We start from the raw sequence: 16704 nt of genomic DNA, 5'->3' as shown, positions 1-16704 counted from the left end.
TACAGTAGGTCTATGTTGTTGTTAGGTGAAGTTATGGTCCTACAGTAGGTCTATGTTGTTAGGTGAAGTTATGGGTCCTACAGTAGGTCTATGTTGTTAGCTGAAGTTATGGGTCCTACAGTAGGTCTATGTTGTTGTTTGGTGAAGTTATGGGTCCTACAGTGGGTCTATGTTGTTGTTAGGTGAAGTTATGGGTCCTACAGTAGGTCTGTGTTATTGTTAGGTGAGGTTATGGGTCCTACAGTAGGTCTATGTTGTTAGGTGAAGTTATGGGTCCTACAGTAGGTCTATGTTGTTGTGTGAAGTTATGGGTCCTACAGTAGGTCTATGTTGTTAGGTGAAGTTATGGGTCCTACAGTAGGTCTGTGTTATTGTTAGGTGAAGTTATGGGTCCTACAGTAGGTCTATGTTAGGTGAAGTTATGGGTCCTACAGTAGGTATATGTTGTTGTTAGGTGAAGTTATGGGTCCTACAGTAGGTCTATGTTGTTAGGTGAAGTTATTGGTCCCACAGTAGGTCTATGTTGTTGTTAGGTGAAGTTATGGGTCCTACAGTGGGTCTATGTTGTTGTTAGGTGAAGTTATGGGTCCTACAGTAGGTCTGTGTTATTGTTAGGTGAGGTTATGGGTCCTACAGTAGGTCTATGTTGTTAGGTGAAGTTATGGGTCCTACAGTAGGTCTATGTTGTTGTTAGGTGAAGTTATGGGTCCTACAGTAGGTCTATGTTGTTGTTTGGTGACGTTATGGGTCCTACAGTAGGTCTATGTTGTTAGGTGAAGTTATGGGTCCTACAGTGGGTCTATGTTGTTGTTAGGTGAAGTTATGGGTCCTACAGTAGGTCTAGGTTGTTAAGTGAAGTTATGGGTCCTACAGTAGGTCTATGTTGTTATGTGAAGTTATGGGTCCTACAGTAGGTCTATGTTGTTAGGTGAAGTTATGGGTCCTACAGTAGGTCTATGTTGTTAGGTGAAGTTATGGGTCCTACAGTAGGTCTGTGTTATTGTTAGGTGAGGTTATGGGTCCGCCAGTAGGTATATGTTGTTAGGTGAAGTTATGGGTCCTACAGTAGGTCTATGTTGTTAGGTGAAGTTATGGGTCCTACAGTAGGTGTATGTTGTTAGGTGAAGTTATGGGTCCTACAGTAGGTCTCTGTTGTTAGGTGAAGTTATGGGTCCTACTGTAGGTCTATGTTGTTAGGTAAAGTTATGGGTCCTACAGTAGGTGTATGTTGTTAGGTGAAGTTATGGGTCCTACAGTAGGTCTATGTTGTTTGGTGAAGTTATGGGTCCTACAGTAGGTCTATGTTATTGTTAGGTGAAGTTATGGGTTCTACAGTAGGTCTATGTTGTTAGGTAAAGTTATGGGTCCTACAGTAGGTATATGTTGTTAGGTGAAGTTATGGGTCCTATAGTAGGTCTATGTTGTTGTTAGGTGAAGTTATGGGTCCTACAGTAGGTCTATGTTGTTAGGTAAAGTTATGGGTCCTACAGTAGGTGTATGTTGTTAGGTAAAGTTATGGGTCCTACAGTAGGTATATGTTGTTAGGTGAAGTTATGGGTCCTACAGTAGGTCTATGTTATTGTTAGGTGAAGTTATGGGTCCTACAGTAGGTCTATGTTGTTGTTAGGTGAAGTTATGGGTCCCACAGTAGGTCTATGTTGTTGTTAGGTGAAGTTATGGGTCCTACAGTGGGTCTATGTTGTTGTTAGGTGAAGTTATGGGTCCTACAGTAGGTCTGTGTTATTGTTAGGTGAGGTTATGGGTCCTACAGTAGGTCTATGTTGTTAGGTGAAGTTATGGGTCCTACAGTAGGTCTATGTTGTTGTTTGGTGACGTTATGGGTCCTACAGTAGGTCTATGTTGTTGTTTGGTGACGTTATGGGTCCTACAGTAGGTCTATGTTGTTAGGTGAAGTTATGGGTCCTACAGTGGGTCTATGTTGTTGTTAGGTGAAGTTATGGGTCCTACAGTAGGTCTAGGTTGTTAAGTGAAGTTATGGGTCCTACAGTAGGTCTATGTTGTTATGTGAAGTTATGGGTCCTACAGTAGGTCTATGTTGTTAGGTGAAGTTATTGGTCCTACAGTAGGTCTATGTTGTTAGGTGAAGTTATGGGTCCTACAGTAGGTATATGTTATTGTTAGGTGAAGTTATGGGTCCTACAGTAGGTCTGTGTTATTGTTAGGTGAGGTTATGGGTCCGCCAGTAGGTCTATGTTGTTAGGTGAAGTTATGGGTCCTACAGTAGGTCTATGTTGTTAGGTGAAGTTATGGGTCCTACATTAGCTCTATGTTGTTAGGTGAAGTTATGGGTCCTACAGTAGGTATATGTTATTGTTAGGTGAAGTTATGGGTTCTACAGTAGGTCTATGTTGTTAGGTAAAGTTATGGGTCCTACAGTAGGTATATGTTGTTAGGTGAAGTTATGGGTCCTATAGTAGGTCTATGTTGTTGTTAGGTGAAGTTATGGGTCCTACAGTAGGTCTATGTTGTTAGGTAAAGTTATGGGTCCTACAGTAGGTGTATGTTGTTAGGTAAAGTTATGGGTCCTACAGTAGGTATATGTTGTTAGGTGAAGTTATGGGTCCTACAGTAGGTCTATGTTATTGTTAGGTGAAGTTATGGGTCCTACAGTAGGTCTATGTTGTTGTTAGGTGAAGTTATGGGTCCCACAGTAGGTCTATGTTGTTGTTAGGTGAAGTTATGGGTCCTACAGTGGGTCTATGTTGTTGTTAGGTGAAGTTATGGGTCCTACAGTAGGTCTGTGTTATTGTTAGGTGAGGTTATGGGTCCTACAGTAGGTCTATGTTGTTAGGTGAAGTTATGGGTCCTACAGTAGGTCTATGTTGTTGTTTGGTGACGTTATGGGTCCTACAGTAGGTCTATGTTGTTGTTTGGTGACGTTATGGGTCCTACAGTAGGTCTATGTTGTTAGGTGAAGTTATGGGTCCTACAGTGGGTCTATGTTGTTGTTAGGTGAAGTTATGGGTCCTACAGTAGGTCTAGGTTGTTAAGTGAAGTTATGGGTCCTACAGTAGGTCTATGTTGTTATGTGAAGTTATGGGTCCTACAGTAGGTCTATGTTGTTAGGTGAAGTTATTGGTCCTACAGTAGGTCTATGTTGTTAGGTGAAGTTATGGGTCCTACAGTAGGTATATGTTATTGTTAGGTGAAGTTATGGGTCCTACAGTAGGTCTGTGTTATTGTTAGGTGAAGTTATGGGTCCTACATTAGCTCTATGTTGTTAGGTGAAGTTATGGGTCCTACAGTAGGTATATGTTGTTAGGTGAAGTATTGGGTCCTACAGTAGGTCTATGTTGTTAGGTGAAGTTATGGGTCCTACAGTAGGTCTATGTTGTTGTTTGGTGAAGTTATAGGTCCTACAGTGGGTCTATGTTGTTGTTAGTTGAAGTTATGGGTCCTACAGTAGGTCTATGTTATTGTTAGGTGAAGTTATGGGTTCTACAGTAGGTCTATGTTGTTAGGTGAAGTTATGGGTCCTACAGTAGGTGTATGTTGTTAGGTGAAGTTATGGGTCCTACAGTAGGTCTATGTTGTTAGGTGAAGTTATGGGTCCTACAGTAGGTCTCTGTTGTTAGGTAAAGTTATGGGTCCTACAGTAGGTGTATGTTGTTAGGTGAAGTTATGGGTCCTACAGTAGGTCTATGTTGTTTGGTGAAGTTATGGGTCCTACAGTAGGTCTATGTTATTGTTAGGTGAAGTTATGGGTTCTACAGTAGGTCTATGTTGTTAGGTAAAGTTATGGGTCCTACAGTAGGTATATGTTGTTAGGTGAAGTTATGGGTCCTACAGTAGGTGTATGTTGTTAGGTGAAGTTATGGGTCCTACAGTAGGTCTATGTTGTTAGGTAAAGTTATGGGTCCTACAGTAGGTGTATGTTGTTAGGTGAAGTTATGGGTCCTACAGTAGGTCTATGTTGTTTGGTGAAGTTATGGGTCCTACAGTGGGTCTATGTTGTTGTTAGGTGAAGTTATGGGTCCTACGGTAGGTCTATGTTGTTAAGTGAAGTTATGGGTCCTACAGTAGGTCTATGTTGTTAGGTGAAGTTATGGGTCCTACAGTAGGTCTATGTTGTTAGGTGAAGTTATGGGTCCTACAGTGGGTCTATGTTATTGTTAGGTGAAGTTATGGGTCCTACAGTAGGTATATGTTGTTGTTAGGTGAAGTTATGGGTCCTACAGTAGGTATGTGTTATTGTTAGGTGAGGTTATGGGTCCTACAGTAGGTCTATGTTATTGTTAGGTAAAGTTATGGGTCCTACAGTAGGTATGTGTTATTGTTAGGTGAGGTTATGGGTCCTACAGTAGGTCTATGTTGTTGTTAGGTGAAGTTATGGGTCCTACAGTAGGTCTATGTTGTTGTGTGAAGTTATGGGTCCTACAGTAGGTGTATGTTGTTAGGTGAAGTTATGGGTCCTACAGTAGGTCTATGTTGTTTGGTGAAGTTATGGGTCCTACAGTAGGTCTATGTTATTGTTAGGTGAAGTTATGGGTTCTACAGTGGGTCTATGTTGTTGTTAGGTGAAGTTATGGGTCCTACAGTAGGTCTATGTTGTTAGGTAAAGTTATGGGTCCTACAGTAGGTGTATGTTGTTAGGTGAAGTTATGGGTCCTACAGTAGGTCTATGTTGTTTGGTGAAGTTATGGGTCCTACAGTGGGTCTATGTTGTTGTTAGGTGAAGTTATGGGTCCTACGGTAGGTGTATGTTGTTAGGTGAAGTTATGGGTCCTACAGTAGGTCTATGTTGTTTGGTGAAGTTATGGGTCCTACAGTGGGTCTATGTTGTTGTTAGGTGAAGTTATGGGTCCTACGGTAGGTCTATGTTGTTAAGTGAAGTTATGGGTCCTACAGTAGGTCTATGTTGTTAGGTGAAGTTATGGGTCCTACAGTAGGTCTATGTTGTTAGGTGAAGTTATGGGTCCTACAGTGGGTCTATGTTATTGTTAGGTGAAGTTATGGGTCCTACAGTAGGTATATGTTGTTGTTAGGTGAAGTTATGGGTCCTACAGTAGGTATGTGTTATTGTTAGGTGAGGTTATGGGTCCTACAGTAGGTCTATGTTATTGTTAGGTAAAGTTATGGGTCCTACAGTAGGTATGTGTTATTGTTAGGTGAGGTTATGGGTCCTACAGTAGGTCTATGTTGTTGTTAGGTGAAGTTATGGGTCCTACAGTAGGTCTATGTTGTTGTGTGAAGTTATGGGTCCTACAGTAGGTGTATGTTGTTAGGTGAAGTTATGGGTCCTACAGTAGGTCTATGTTGTTTGGTGAAGTTATGGGTCCTACAGTAGGTCTATGTTGTTTGGTGAAGTTATGGGTCCTACAGTAGGTCTATGTTGTTGTTAGGTGAAGTTATGGGTCCTACAGTGGGTCTATGTTGTTGTTAGGTGAAGTTATGGGTCCTACAGTAGGTCTGTGTTATTGTTAGGTGAGGTTATGGGTCCTACAGTAGGTCTATGTTGTTAGGTGAAGTTATGGGTCCTACAGTAGGTCTATGTTGTTGTTAGGTGAAGTTATGGGTCCTACAGTAGGTCTATGTTGTTGTTTGGTGACGTTATGGGTCCTACAGTAGGTCTATGTTGTTAGGTGAAGTTATGGGTCCTACAGTGGGTCTATGTTGTTGTTAGGTGAAGTTATGGGTCCTACAGTAGGTCTAGGTTGTTAAGTGAAGTTATGGGTCCTACAGTAGGTCTATGTTGTTATGTGAAGTTATGGGTCCTACAGTAGGTCTATGTTGTTAGGTGAAGTTATGGGTCCTACAGTAGGTCTATGTTGTTAGGTGAAGTTATGGGTCCTACAGTAGGTCTGTGTTATTGTTAGGTGAGGTTATGGGTCCGCCAGTAGGTATATGTTGTTAGGTGAAGTTATGGGTCCTACAGTAGGTCTATGTTGTTAGGTGAAGTTATGGGTCCTACAGTAGGTGTATGTTGTTAGGTGAAGTTATGGGTCCTACAGTAGGTCTCTGTTGTTAGGTGAAGTTATGGGTCCTACTGTAGGTCTATGTTGTTAGGTAAAGTTATGGGTCCTACAGTAGGTGTATGTTGTTAGGTGAAGTTATGGGTCCTACAGTAGGTCTATGTTGTTTGGTGAAGTTATGGGTCCTACAGTAGGTCTATGTTATTGTTAGGTGAAGTTATGGGTTCTACAGTAGGTCTATGTTGTTAGGTAAAGTTATGGGTCCTACAGTAGGTATATGTTGTTAGGTGAAGTTATGGGTCCTATAGTAGGTCTATGTTGTTGTTAGGTGAAGTTATGGGTCCTACAGTAGGTCTATGTTGTTAGGTAAAGTTATGGGTCCTACAGTAGGTGTATGTTGTTAGGTAAAGTTATGGGTCCTACAGTAGGTATATGTTGTTAGGTGAAGTTATGGGTCCTACAGTAGGTCTGTGTTATTGTTAGGTGAGGTTATGGGTCCGCCAGTAGGTATATGTTGTTAGGTGAAGTTATGGGTCCTACAGTAGGTCTATGTTGTTAGGTGAAGTTATGGGTCCTACAGTAGGTGTATGTTGTTAGGTGAAGTTATGGGTCCTACAGTAGGTCTCTGTTGTTAGGTGAAGTTATGGGTCCTACTGTAGGTCTATGTTGTTAGGTAAAGTTATGGGTCCTACAGTAGGTGTATGTTGTTAGGTGAAGTTATGGGTCCTACAGTAGGTCTATGTTGTTTGGTGAAGTTATGGGTCCTACAGTAGGTCTATGTTATTGTTAGGTGAAGTTATGGGTTCTACAGTAGGTCTATGTTGTTAGGTAAAGTTATGGGTCCTACAGTAGGTATATGTTGTTAGGTGAAGTTATGGGTCCTATAGTAGGTCTATGTTGTTGTTAGGTGAAGTTATGGGTCCTACAGTAGGTCTATGTTGTTAGGTAAAGTTATGGGTCCTACAGTAGGTGTATGTTGTTAGGTAAAGTTATGGGTCCTACAGTAGGTATATGTTGTTAGGTGAAGTTATGGGTCCTACAGTAGGTCTATGTTATTGTTAGGTGAAGTTATGGGTCCTACAGTAGGTCTATGTTGTTGTTAGGTGAAGTTATGGGTCCCACAGTAGGTCTATGTTGTTGTTAGGTGAAGTTATGGGTCCTACAGTGGGTCTATGTTGTTGTTAGGTGAAGTTATGGGTCCTACAGTAGGTCTGTGTTATTGTTAGGTGAGGTTATGGGTCATACAGTAGGTCTATGTTGTTAGGTGAAGTTATGGGTCCTACAGTAGGTCTATGTTGTTGTTTGGTGACGTTATGGGTCCTACAGTAGGTCTATGTTGTTGTTTGGTGACGTTATGGGTCCTACAGTAGGTCTATGTTGTTAGGTGAAGTTATGGGTCCTACAGTGGGTCTATGTTGTTGTTAGGTGAAGTTATGGGTCCTACAGTAGGTCTAGGTTGTTAAGTGAAGTTATGGGTCCTACAGTAGGTCTATGTTGTTATGTGAAGTTATGGGTCCTACAGTAGGTCTATGTTGTTAGGTGAAGTTATGGGTCCTACAGTAGGTCTATGTTGTTAGGTGAAGTTATGGGTCCTACAGTAGGTATATGTTATTGTTAGGTGAAGTTATGGGTCCTACAGTAGGTCTGTGTTATTGTTAGGTGAGGTTATGGGTCCGCCAGTAGGTCTATGTTGTTAGGTGAAGTTATGGGTCCTACAGTAGGTCTATGTTGTTAGGTGAAGTTATGGGTCCTACATTAGCTCTATGTTGTTAGGTGAAGTTATGGGTCCTACAGTAGGTATATGTTGTTAGGTGAAGTATTGGGTCCTACAGTAGGTCTATGTTGTTAGGTGAAGTTATGGGTCCTACAGTAGGTCTATGTTGTTGTTTGGTGAAGTTATAGGTCCTACAGTGGGTCTATGTTGTTGTTAGTTGAAGTTATGGGTCCTACAGTAGGTCTATGTTATTGTTAGGTGAAGTTATGGGTTCTACAGTAGGTCTATGTTGTTAGGTGAAGTTATGGGTCCTACAGTAGGTGTATGTTGTTAGGTGAAGTTATGGGTCCTACAGTAGGTCTATGTTGTTAGGTGAAGTTATGGGTCCTACAGTAGGTCTGTGTTATTGTTAGGTGAGGTTATGGGTCCGCCAGTAGGTATATGTTGTTAGGTGAAGTTATGGGTCCTACAGTAGGTCTATGTTGTTAGGTGAAGTTATGGGTCCTACAGTAGGTGTATGTTGTTAGGTGAAGTTATGGGTCCTACAGTAGGTCTCTGTTGTTAGGTGAAGTTATGGGTCCTACTGTAGGTCTATGTTGTTAGGTAAAGTTATGGGTCCTACAGTAGGTGTATGTTGTTAGGTGAAGTTATGGGTCCTACAGTAGGTCTATGTTGTTTGGTGAAGTTATGGGTCCTACAGTAGGTCTATGTTATTGTTAGGTGAAGTTATGGGTTCTACAGTAGGTCTATGTTGTTAGGTAAAGTTATGGGTCCTACAGTAGGTATATGTTGTTAGGTGAAGTTATGGGTCCTATAGTAGGTCTATGTTGTTGTTAGGTGAAGTTATGGGTCCTACAGTAGGTCTATGTTGTTAGGTAAAGTTATGGGTCCTACAGTAGGTGTATGTTGTTAGGTAAAGTTATGGGTCCTACAGTAGGTATATGTTGTTAGGTGAAGTTATGGGTCCTACAGTAGGTCTATGTTATTGTTAGGTGAAGTTATGGGTCCTACAGTAGGTCTATGTTGTTGTTAGGTGAAGTTATGGGTCCCACAGTAGGTCTATGTTGTTGTTAGGTGAAGTTATGGGTCCTACAGTGGGTCTATGTTGTTGTTAGGTGAAGTTATGGGTCCTACAGTAGGTCTGTGTTATTGTTAGGTGAGGTTATGGGTCATACAGTAGGTCTATGTTGTTAGGTGAAGTTATGGGTCCTACAGTAGGTCTATGTTGTTGTTTGGTGACGTTATGGGTCCTACAGTAGGTCTATGTTGTTGTTTGGTGACGTTATGGGTCCTACAGTAGGTCTATGTTGTTAGGTGAAGTTATGGGTCCTACAGTGGGTCTATGTTGTTGTTAGGTGAAGTTATGGGTCCTACAGTAGGTCTAGGTTGTTAAGTGAAGTTATGGGTCCTACAGTAGGTCTATGTTGTTATGTGAAGTTATGGGTCCTACAGTAGGTCTATGTTGTTAGGTGAAGTTATGGGTCCTACAGTAGGTCTATGTTGTTAGGTGAAGTTATGGGTCCTACAGTAGGTATATGTTATTGTTAGGTGAAGTTATGGGTCCTACAGTAGGTCTGTGTTATTGTTAGGTGAGGTTATGGGTCCGCCAGTAGGTCTATGTTGTTAGGTGAAGTTATGGGTCCTACAGTAGGTCTATGTTGTTAGGTGAAGTTATGGGTCCTACATTAGCTCTATGTTGTTAGGTGAAGTTATGGGTCCTACAGTAGGTATATGTTGTTAGGTGAAGTATTGGGTCCTACAGTAGGTCTATGTTGTTAGGTGAAGTTATGGGTCCTACAGTAGGTCTATGTTGTTGTTTGGTGAAGTTATAGGTCCTACAGTGGGTCTATGTTGTTGTTAGTTGAAGTTATGGGTCCTACAGTAGGTCTATGTTATTGTTAGGTGAAGTTATGGGTTCTACAGTAGGTCTATGTTGTTAGGTGAAGTTATGGGTCCTACAGTAGGTGTATGTTGTTAGGTGAAGTTATGGGTCCTACAGTAGGTCTATGTTGTTAGGTGAAGTTATGGGTCCTACAGTAGGTCTCTGTTGTTAGGTAAAGTTATGGGTCCTACAGTAGGTGTATGTTGTTAGGTGAAGTTATGGGTCCTACAGTAGGTCTATGTTGTTTGGTGAAGTTATGGGTCCTACAGTAGGTCTATGTTATTGTTAGGTGAAGTTATGGGTTCTACAGTAGGTCTATGTTGTTAGGTAAAGTTATGGGTCCTACAGTAGGTATATGTTGTTAGGTGAAGTTATGGGTCCTACAGTAGGTGTATTTTGTTAGGTGAAGTTATGGGTCCTACAGTAGGTCTATGTTGTTAGGTAAAGTTATGGGTCCTACAGTAGGTGTATGTTGTTAGGTGAAGTTATGGGTCCTACAGTAGGTCTATGTTGTTTGGTGAAGTTATGGGTCCTACAGTGGGTCTATGTTGTTGTTAGGTGAAGTTATGGGTCCTACGGTAGGTCTATGTTGTTAAGTGAAGTTATGGGTCCTACAGTAGGTCTATGTTGTTAGGTGAAGTTATGGGTCCTACAGTAGGTCTATGTTGTTAGGTGAAGTTATGGGTCCTACAGTGGGTCTATGTTATTGTTAGGTGAAGTTATGGGTCCTACAGTAGGTATATGTTGTTGTTAGGTGAAGTTATGGGTCCTACAGTAGGTATGTGTTATTGTTAGGTGAGGTTATGGGTCCTACAGTAGGTCTATGTTATTGTTAGGTAAAGTTATGGGTCCTACAGTAGGTATGTGTTATTGTTAGGTGAGGTTATGGGTCCTACAGTAGGTCTATGTTGTTGTTAGGTGAAGTTATGGGTCCTACAGTAGGTCTATGTTGTTGTGTGAAGTTATGGGTCCTACAGTAGGTGTATGTTGTTAGGTGAAGTTATGGGTCCTACAGTAGGTCTATGTTGTTTGGTGAAGTTATGGGTCCTACAGTAGGTCTATGTTATTGTTAGGTGAAGTTATGGGTTCTACAGTAGGTCTATGTTGTTAAGTGAAGTTATGGGTCCTACAGTAGGTCTATGTTGTTAGGTGAAGTTATGGGTCCTACAGTAGGTATATGTTGTTGTTAGGTGAAGTTATGGGTCCTACAGTAGGTCTATGTTGTTAGGTGAAGTTATGGGTCCTACAGTGGCTCTATGTTGTTGTTAGGTGAAGTTATGGGTCCTACAGTAGGTCTATGTTGTTAGGTGAAGTTATGGGTCCTACAGTAGGTCTATGTTGTTAGGTGAAGTTATGGGTCCTACAGTAGGTCTATGTTGTTGTTTGGTGAAGTTATGGGTCCTACAGTAGGTCTATGTTGTTAAGTGAAGTTATGGGTCCTATAGTAGGTCTATGTTGTTAGGTGAAGTTATGGGTCCTACAGTAGGTGTATGTTGTTAGGTGAAGTTATGGGTCCTACAGTGGGTCTATGTTATTGTTAGGTGAAGTTATGGGTCCTACAGTAGGTCTATGTTGTTAGGTGAAGTTATGGGTTCTACAGTAGGTCTATGTTGTTAGGTGAAGTTATGGGTCCTACAGTAGGTCTATGTTGTTAGGTAAAGTTATGGGTCCTAAAGTAGGTGTATGTTGTTAGGTGAAGTTATGGGTCCTACAGTAGGTCTATGTTGTTAGCTGAAGTTATGGGTCCTACAGTAGGTCTATGTTGTTGTTTGGTTAAGTTATGGGTCCTACAGTGGGTCTATGTTGTTAGGTGAAGTTATGGGTCCTACAGTAGGTCTGTGTTATTGTTAGGTGAGGTTATGGGTCATACAGTAGGTCTATGTTAGGTGAAGTTATGGGTCCTACAGTAGGTCTATGTTGTTGTGTGAAGTTATGGGTCCTACAGTAGGTCTATGTTGTTAGGTGAAGTTATGGGTCCTACAGTAGGTCTATGTTGTTTGGTGAAGTTATGGGTCCTACAGTGGGTCTATGTTGTTGTTAGGTGAAGTTATGGGTCCTACAGTAGGTCTATGTTGTTAAGTGAAGTTATGGGTCCTACAGTAGGTCTATGTTGTTAGGTGAAGTTATGGGTCCTACAGTAGGTCTATGTTGTTAGGTAAAGTTATGGGTCCTACAGTAGGTGTATGTTGTTAGGTGAAGTTATGGGTCCTACAGTAGGTCTATGTTGTTTGGTGAAGTTATGGGTCCTACAGTAGGTCTATGTTGTTGTTTGGTGAAGTTATGGGTCCTACAGTAGGTCTATGTTGTTAGGTGAAGTTATGGGTCCTACAGTAGGTCTATGTTGTTGTTAGGTGAAGTTATGGGTCCTACAGTAGGTCTATGTTGTTAAGTGAAGTTATGGGTCCTATAGTTGGTCTATGTTGTTGTTAGGTGAAGTTATGGGTCCTACAGTAGGTGTATGTTGTTAGGTGAAGTTATGGGTCCTACAGTGGGTCTATGTTATTGTTAGGTGAAGTTATGGGTCCTACAGTAGGTCTATGTTGTTAGGTGAAGTTATGGGTTCTACAGTAGGTCTATGTTGTTAGGTGAAGTTATGGGTCCTACAGTAGGTCTATGTTGTTAGGTAAAGTTATGGGTCCTAAAGTAGGTGTATGTTGTTAGGTGAAGTTATGGGTCCTACAGTAGGTCTATGTTGTTAGCTGAAGTTATGGGTCCTACAGTAGGTCTATGTTGTTGTTTGGTGAAGTTATGGGTCCTACAGTGGGTCTATGTTGTTAGGTGAAGTTATGGGTCCTACAGTAGGTCTGTGTTATTGTTAGGTGAGGTTATGGGTCCTACAGTAGGTCTATGTTGTTAGGTGAAGTTATGGGTCCTACAGTAGGTCTATGTTGTTGTGTGAAGTTATGGGTCCTACAGTGGGTCTATGTTGTTGTTAGGTGAAGTTATGGGTCCTACAGTAGGTCTATGTTGTTAAGTGAAGTTATGGGTCCTACAGTCGGTCTATGTTGTTAGGTGAAGTTATGGGTCCTACAGTAGGTCTATGTTCTTAGGTAAAGTTATGGGTCCTACAGTAGGTGTATGTTGTTAGGTGAAGTTATGGGTCCTACAGTAGGTCTATGTTGTTTGGTGAAGTTATGGGTCCTACAGTAGGTCTATGTTGTTGTTTGGTGAAGTTATGGGTCCTACAGTAGGTCTATGTTGTTAGGTGAAGTTATGGGTCCTACAGTAGGTCTATGTTGTTGTTAGGTGAAGTTATGGGTCCTACAGTAGGTCTATGTTGTTAGGTGAAGTTATGGGTCCCACAGTAGGTCTTTGTTGTTGTTAGGTGAAGTTATGGGTCCTACAGTGGGTCTATGTTGTTGTTAGGTGAAGTTATGGGTCCTACAGTAGGTCTGTGTTATTGTTAGGTGAGGTTATGGGTCCTACAGTAGGTCTATGTTGTTAGGTGAAGTTATGGGTCCTACAGTAGGTCTATGTTGTTGTTTGGTGACGTTATGGGTCCTACAGTAGATCTATGTTGTTGTTTGGTGACGTTATGGGTCCTACAGTAGGTCTATGTTGTTAGGTGAAGTTATGGGTCCTACAGTGGGTCTATGTTGTTGTTAGGTGAAGTTATGGGTCCTACAGTAGGTCTATGTTGTTATGTGAAGTTATGGGTCCTACAGTAGGTCTATGTTGTTAGGTGAAGTTATGGGTCCTACAGTAGGTCCATGTTTATAGGTGAAGTTATGGGTCCTACAGTAGGTATATGTTATTGTTAGGTGAAGTTATGGGTCCTACAGTAGGTCTGTGTTATTGTTAGGTGAGGTTATGGGTCCGCCAGTAGGTCTATGTTGTTAGGTGAAGTTATGGGTCCTACAGTAGGTCTATGTTGTTAGGTGAAGTTATGGGTCCTACATTAGGTCTATGTTGTTAGGTGAAGTTATGGGTCCTACAGTAGGTATATGTTGTTAGGTGAAGTATTGGGTCCTACAGTAGGTCTATGTTGTTAGGTGAAGTTATGGGTCCTACAGTAGGTCTATGTTGTTGTTTGGTGAAGTTATGGGTCCTACAGTAGGTCTATGTTATTGTTAGGTGAGGTTATGGGTTCTACAGTAGGTCTATGTTGTTAGGTGAAGTTTTGGGTCCTACAGTAGGTGTATGTTGTTAGGTGAAGTTATGGGTCCTACAGTAGGTCTATGTTGTTAGGTGAAGTTATGGGTCCTACAGTAGGTCTATGTTGTTAGGTAAAGTTATGGGTCCTACAGTAGGTGTATGTTGTTAGGTGAAGTTATGGGTCCTACAGTAGGTCTATGTTGTTTGGTGAAGTTATGGGTCCTACAGTAGGTCTATGTTATTGTTAGGTGAAGTTATGGGTTCTACAGTAGGTCTATGTTGTTAGGTAAAGTTATGGGTCCTACAGTAGGTATATGTTGTTAGGTGAAGTTATGGGTCCTACAGTAGGTGTATGTTGTTAGGTGAAGTTATGGGTCCTACAGTAGGTCTATGTTGTTAGGTAAAGTTATGGGTCCTACAGTAGGTATATGTTGTTAGGTGAAGTTATGGGTCCTACAGTAGGTCTATGTTGTTAGGTGAAGTTATGGGTCCTACAGTGGGTCTATGTTATTGTTAGGTGAAGTTATGGGTCCTACAGTAGGTATGTGTTATTGTTAGGTGAGGTTATGGGTCCTACAGTAGGTCTATGTTATTGTTAGGTAAAGTTATGGGTCCTACAGTAGGTATGTGTTATTGTTAGGTGAGGTTATGGGTCCTACAGTAGGTCTATGTTGTTGTTAGGTGAAGTTATGGGTCCCACAGTAGGTCTATGTTGTTGTTAGGTGAAGTTATGGGTCCTACAGTGGGTCTATGTTGTTGTTAGGTGAAGTTATGGGTCCTACAGTAGGTCTGTGTTATTGTTAGGTGAGGTTATGGGTCCTACAGTAGGTCTATGTTGTTAGGTGAAGTTATGGGTCCTACAGTAGGTCTATGTTGTTGTTTTGTGACGTTATGGGTCCTACAGTAGGTCTATGTTGTTGTTTGGTGACGTTATGGGTCCTACAGTAGGTCTATGTTGTTAGGTGAAGTTATGGGTCCTACAGTGGGTCTATGTTGTTGTTAGGTGAAGTTATGGGTCCTACAGTAGGTCTAGGTTGTTAAGTGAAGTTATGGGTCCTACAGTAGGTCTATGTTGTTATGTGAAGTTATGGGTCCTACAGTAGGTCTATGTTGTTAGGTGAAGTTATGGGTCCTACAGTAGGTCTATGTTGTTAGGTGAAGTTATGGGTCCTACAGTAGGTATATGTTATTGTTAGGTGAAGTTATGGGTCCTACAGTAGGTCTGTGTTATTGTTAGGTGAGGTTATGGGTCCGCCAGTAGGTCTATGTTGTTAGGTGAAGTTATGGGTCCTACAGTAGGTCTATGTTGTTAGGTGAAGTTATGGGTCCTACATTAGCTCTATGTTGTTAGGTGAAGTTATGGGTCCTACAGTAGGTATATGTTGTTAGGTGAAGTATTGGGTCCTACAGTAGGTCTATGTTGTTAGGTGAAGTTATGGGTCCTACAGTAGGTCTATGTTGTTGTTTGGTGAAGTTATAGGTCCTACAGTGGGTCTATGTTGTTGTTAGTTGAAGTTATGGGTCCTACAGTAGGTCTATGTTATTGTTAGGTGAAGTTATGGGTTCTACAGTAGGTCTATGTTGTTAGGTGAAGTTATGGGTCCTACAGTAGGTGTATGTTGTTAGGTGAAGTTATGGGTCCTACAGTAGGTCTATGTTGTTAGGTGAAGTTATGGGTCCTACAGTAGGTCTCTGTTGTTAGGTGAAGTTATGGGTCCTACAGTAGGTGTATGTTGTTAGGTGAAGTTATGGGTCCTACAGTAGGTCTATGTTGTTTGGTGAAGTTATGGGTCCTACAGTAGGTCTATGTTATTGTTAGGTGAAGTTATGGGTTCTACAGTAGGTCTATGTTGTTACGAAAAGTTATGGGTCCTACAGTAGGTATATGTTGTTAGGTGAAGTTATGGGTCCTACAGTAGGTGTATGTTGTTAGGTGAAGTTATGGGTCCTACAGTAGGTCTATGTTGTTAGGTAAAGTTATGGGTCCTACAGTAGGTGTATGTTGTTAGGTGAAGTTATGGGTCCTACAGTAGGTCTATGTTGTTTGGTGAAGTTATGGGTCCTACAGTGGGTCTATGTTGTTGTTAGGTGAAGTTATGGGTCCTACGGTAGGTCTATGTTGTTAAGTGAAGTTATGGGTCCTACAGTAGGTCTATGTTGTTAGGTGAAGTTATGGGTCCTACAGTAGGTCTATGTTGTTAGGTGAAGTTATGGGTCCTACAGTGGGTCTATGTTATTGTTAGGTGAAGTTATGGGTCCTACAGTAGGTATATGTTGTTGTTAGGTGAAGTTATGGGTCCTACAGTAGGTATGTGTTATTGTTAGGTGAGGTTATGGGTCCTACAGTAGGTCTATGTTATTGTTAGGTAAAGTTATGGGTCCTACAGTAGGTATGTGTTATTGTTAGGTGAGGTTATGGGTCCTACAGTAGGTCTATGTTGTTGTTAGGTGAAGTTATGGGTCCTACAGTAGGTCTATGTTGTTGTGTGAAGTTATGGGTCCTACAGTAGGTGTATGTTGTTAGGTGAAGTTATGGGTCCTACAGTAGGTCTATGTTGTTTGGTGAAGTTATGGGTCCTACAGTAGGTCTATGTTATTGTTAGGTGAAGTTATGGGTTCTACAGTAGGTCTATGTTGTTAAGTGAAGTTATGGGTCCTACAGTAGGTCTATGTTGTTAGGTGAAGTTATGGGTCCTACAGTATGTGTATGTTGTTAGGTGAAGTTATGGGTCCTACAGTAGGTATATGTTGTTGTTAGGTGAAGTTATGGGTCCTACAGTAGGTCTATGTTGTTAGGTGAAGTTATGGGTCCTACAGTGGCTCTATGTTGTTGTTAGGTGAAGTTATGGGTCCTACAGTAGGTCTATGTTGTTAGGTGAAGTTATGGGTCCTACAGTAGGTCTATGTTGTTAGGTGAAGTTATGGGTCCTACAGTAGGTCTATGTTGTTGTTAGGTGAAGTTATGGGTCCTACAGTAGGTCTATGTTGTTAAGTGAAGTTATGGGTCCTATAGTAGTTCTATGTTGTTAGGTGAAGTTATGGGTCCTACAGTAGGTGTATGTTGTTAGGTGAAGTTATGG

Source organism: Coregonus lavaretus (assembly GCF_964263955.1).
Source record: "Coregonus lavaretus genome assembly, contig: HAP1_SCAFFOLD_135, whole genome shotgun sequence".
Classification (NCBI taxonomy): domain Eukaryota; kingdom Metazoa; phylum Chordata; class Actinopteri; order Salmoniformes; family Salmonidae; genus Coregonus; species Coregonus lavaretus.
This window is presented reverse-complemented; position numbering follows the sequence as displayed.